At 41.3% G+C, this 5047-nt stretch overlaps 1 long non-coding RNA gene across 1 annotated transcript in view; it reads right to left on the bottom strand.

The window, feature by feature from the left end:
• LOC106808884 overlaps positions 1 to 400 on the bottom strand; it is a 2035-nt gene extending 1635 nt beyond the window's left edge. Inside the window, exon 1 of the long non-coding RNA XR_001393819.1 lies at positions 299 to 400. This is a non-coding gene — a long non-coding RNA (uncharacterized LOC106808884). The remainder of the gene's footprint in view (positions 1 to 298) is intronic.
• Between the last annotated feature and the right edge of the window lie 4647 nt (positions 401 to 5047).

A 5047-nucleotide genomic window follows, 5' to 3' on the forward strand; every position in this document is an offset into this window, starting at 1 on the left:
ACACACACACACACACACACACACACACACACACACACACACACACACACACACACACACACACACACACACACACACACACGATAATACGGCGTTATTGTTTATCTATCTGCTTAGATGGCAGCTATATTATTGACGTTTATAATATAATCTTTAACAAAATATCTTTAATAAACTTTTAATCTAGCTCAAATATTTTAACAATCGCCGCGTGTCACCAGGTTATTAAATCTTCCAGATGACTTGTAATAAGTCGATCATATTGGTTGATCTCCAATATCTGGAGTAATTAATATACCTTGTATAAGCTTGTGCAACGTAATATGAGCATCGATCCTTTCTATAATACCCAGGAGTAGCCGACGCGCGTGTTAGCTGTGCAGATCTGTTCAGAATGTATGTGCGCTGATATCTATCTACAGATGTTGAAACCCTTATTTATATATGGTAGAAACTGGTTAGTGCCAGAACCGCAAGGCAATGTCACGAATGACCGATAATGCGTGAACACCATAATTGACTATCGCTGGTGCATGTATGAATTGTAAGACAATTTACTAGCGCGAAAAACACGTCCACATAATAAACGGATAAACGACGTGCCTGGAATCCATTAAAGCAATTATGTTTTTTGTCTGTGTGCTCTTGCATCCGTCTGTCGAAAAATGCCGGAGTGTCATATGGCGGACAGGACGGAACGTATGTTTTCCCGCCCAGTATTGTCTAGTGGTATTAATTCTTTTTCTTCTAGTAAACATCCATTGCCATGCACGTTTTATAGCGGGGAGGAAACGCTATCAGTCGAAGATCGTCTGTGGCACTGTGCCCAGATGTCAGCGGGAAGTGGCTGTATTAACAATAGAGAAAGAGAAAGAGAGAGAGAGAGAGAGAGAGAGAGAGAGAGAGAGAGAGAGAGAGAGAGAGAAACCGCAATTAAGACAGCCCAGGTTCAACATCTCCGGAAGTACGCGTCTCCGTGATTCTATTTTTCAGGCGGAGAACTCTACCTCTGCAGAAGAATTGGCCATCAACTGAACGATAGAGGATAGAACTTCTTTTTCTTAGATTTACAGGGCATTCAACTACTGCAGTTACGGGGCATGGTGACCTTGGACGCAGCCAGTTTTCCACCGCGCAGCAACCGAATCACGATGAACTCCAATACCGTGGAATGGTTGAGATTATGCGTGCGGCCCTAAACATTAAAATAATTTATATCATGTATGATTTATGTATGCAATTATCTATAGTAACAAAGATCGTATACAATAAAGACGGAACAGCTGACCGAAATGCGGGTTCAAGCGCGACACTAGCGCCACTCAACGGATTTTAACGGGTTGCAAACTGTGAGTGGACATTGTAAGCATAGAATGACTCATCAGTTCTGTGCCAGGTAAAAGCGCCGAAAAAAAACTTTCTGCGATCAAATGCAGCACAAAGCGCACAGAAAGAACATCAGGAAGCACGATGTGAACTATATTATATTTGTTAAAAAAACACGATGGAGATGAGGACCCCGAGGAAGAGAGATTCTCGCGTAGCTAGAAAGTGCTTACCGCGTTCACTTCACTGCACTTTGTGGAGATGTGGCACCCGAAGGTTACCACATTCCGTAGTGTTATGTGTAAGATACGCAGCCTTTTCATCTGTCTCTTATTCCCGCGGCCCAGTCACTGGCGTGTTCAAACGGAATATGCAAACCCCATGAACACATATTCAGCTTGTTTTTGAACCGCACTTTGCTTAAATTCGCCAACCTGTAGTTAAAAAAACACCTCGCGTATTATACCAATTATTTTGTGAATTAATAATGTGTTAATCTCAAATGACCCGTGCCTTTGAAACCATATACGCTGCATCTATTGTAGTAAACAAAACCGTTAGCCTGCTTAAAATACGTTTTATTAACTTTTATTATCACAATTTTGTGCAAGCGACCTAAAGCAATAAGCTCACGAATTAAAACCTGATAACACAGCGAATTAAAATAAATCATCTTGCTTTATGCACTCAAGTGCCTCTATTTACGACTAACTGCCTAGAATCAAATGTTGTTACCAAGCGCAAGAGGTTGAAAGCTTGTTTCGTCGCTCACATACGTCAGACATACGTCACAGGTTCGACTGTACAAAATTTAATTAATTTTGTTTTTAATAGGGTTAGGGTTATTTTTTAGAGTTAGGGTTAGGGTTAGAGTTAGGATTAGGGTTAGGGTTAGGGTTAGGGTTAGCGTTAGGGTCACAATGCACCTTAAAACAGGAGTTTAAGTCCGCATGGACGTGACGTCACTCACTCATGAACGAGCGACGAAGCAAGCTTTCAACCTCTTGCTTTTTACCAAGCAGCGGGAATCCTGCAGATAGTAACTCGCCGTTGGTCGGCGCTAGTGTCGCGCGTATGACTTAATATAAACATGTCGTGTTTAACAAGTGTTCCTGTATACGGTCTTTAACAGCAGAATATTCTAATGTTCACGTGAATTATCCACCCCTAAATTTTCTCTCAGCGTTGTTCACATATGCATTATTAGGTATCTCAGAGCAACGTGTACCTCGAAATAAAAACATTATGATTGTCTAAGATAATTAAGATTATAAGATTATTAAGATAAATTATTGCACATAATTAAAGTAGGCCTATATATTGTGCTACGAACAATTTCTCGGTCTTCTCTAGAATAGCATTTATTCTTAAGCGACTTGTTGATTAAAAGAGAATGAAAAGAGTTTATTTGTTATCGCTCTATAATTTATGCTATTGCTTACCCGTAAAAAGAACAATGCTGTTGTTAAACCACCCACTAGAGCAGCTGCGAACATTTTCTAAAATCAGCAACAGCAACTTTGCCATTCAGCCCGAACAGCGGAAGCTTTCAACGTATTCTCATACCTAACACCTGTACCAAGTTTCAGGAAAACCCGTTGCTAGAGTGATGGCACAGCGCGAACGTAATTCCGGCATTTTCTAAAGAACCTGGTTATTTTCGAGCGCTGCATGATTTAGCAAAATATGGGATTTATTCAGTAATTATTTACTGCTAGCGACTGTTGTAATGCCCGATAGTACAAACAATGATATATAACTCATTACACTGTCTGCTTTGTATCGTTAGGCGTCTATGGTTGGCCATCGTACTCAGAAATATTTATTTTTACCGTGGTAGAAATAATTCAATCGTGGTTAAATTATGTCCTTTTTAATCAATCAGATGTCTTGTTACACATAATTTAACCGCGGTAAAAATTCAGTTTAATAAAGTTCAATAGGGGTTAAATTATGTGTAACATAGGCGTCTCTCTAGGAGGTGTACCACAGTAAGCCACCGCAATTGTTTACCGTTGCACTATATCGTCTCTAGAAAATGCCTTTTTTAGCATTTTTTTCGCAGAAATTCGGCACTAGAGTGCAATAATTTGCATTATGCACGCAAGTAATGCTCGCCGCACACTATCCGACCCGAGCGCGATCGGGAGGCTTAAGTTTGGCTCGGGAGGTCATTTTGGCCCGATTCGAATTTTGAATCGGGAGCGGATAGTGTGCGAGGGCTTACGACGCGACTCGGATAGTGTGCGTGGCCATCCAACCCGATCGGCGAGCGCTGAAGAAAATTGATCAATCACAGAGCAGCGCCATGGGAACCGCATTCGGTAAAAATGGCGGGAAAACACTCCCGACCCTTAGTACACGCTAAATCCGCTTGGAACGCCACGAGAGTGCCATGGTTTGCGCCAACTTTGAGTCGGACAGTGTGCGGGGGCCTCCCGATCGATCGGGAGTGGGTCGTATAGTGTGCGGGGCACAGTGCTGTGCACAGTGCAAAATCGGATAGTGTGCGGCTAGCATTAGATGCCTCGTGGACGTCTCGAAAGCATTAGAAGTAAAATTGGTCTTGTTGTGTAATTGTGCCATTCCAGCTAGTGGCGTAGCCATGGTCGCCGGTCGGCCATTTTTGTGTATGAAACGGGATCCGACTACTCTGTAGAAATTCGCATCATAGAGCTGGCAAAAGTTTCGAGCGGAGCATAGAGCATGAATCTGTAGATATTTAACATGAATAAAGTGTATGTTGTGTAAGCGCAGTAACAGTGTATTTTTAATTAATTTCTGTTCGATGCTTATTCAGGCCTGCCGCCTATGGACGCCCTCTACTGTTGTGCAACACCTTAAGCCGCCTGGTAAGGAGTGCTATTCTGCCAAAGAAATCGAATAATTGAGTGTTATGTTAATGAAAATCAGTTATGCAAGTGCTCTAGCATGATTTTTAGACACATGCGTGTTCGAATAACACTTACACATGTATTTTATGTAAACAGAAACATATCCGTGTACATAATGTACATGTCATTTACATATCTACGTTAAAATACACTCATTTTACACTTATTTGGTACCATAAAATAGATAATTATCCTTGTTTTACTCTTTTATGGCACTCCTAACACTAACAGTATCAAAATATCTTAAATTTGTTGGTTGCAATTGACCCTAACCCTCGTTCTAACAATGCGCTTAACCGCATGAAGCAAACATTAATTTCTATTGATTTCTGTGTTTTGGGGGCTCATTTCAGAGAGTGATCTCTCAGCTCCTGGAGTTATGCCACATTTGAAATTCGGTACCCGTATAAGGAAAAGGCTCTAAATCATTCATCTAAAATTTCAAGTCGATCCGTATCTCCGCTGCTCGTTTTTAAAGGAGGTGTACCACAGTAAGCCTCCGCAATTGTTCACTATATCGTCTGTAGAAAATGCCTTTTTTACCATTTTTTTTTCGCAGAAATTCGGCACTAGAGTGCAATAATTTGCATTATGCACGCAAGTTAGATGCCTCGTGGACGTTTCGAAAGCATTAGAAGTAAAATGGGTCTTGTTGTGTAATTGTGCCATTCCAGCTAGTGGCGTAGCCATGGTCGCCGATCGGCCATTTTTGTGTACGAAACGGGATCCGACTACTCGCGATCGGTAGAAATTCGCATCAAACAGCTGGCAAAAGTTTCGAGCGGAGCATAGAGCATGAATCTGTAGTTATTTAACATAAATAAAGT

Source organism: Priapulus caudatus, unplaced genomic scaffold (genome assembly GCF_000485595.1).
Source record: "Priapulus caudatus unplaced genomic scaffold, Priapulus_caudatus-5.0.1 Scaffold310, whole genome shotgun sequence".
Taxonomy (NCBI): Eukaryota; Metazoa; Priapulida; class Priapulimorpha; order Priapulimorphida; family Priapulidae; genus Priapulus; species Priapulus caudatus.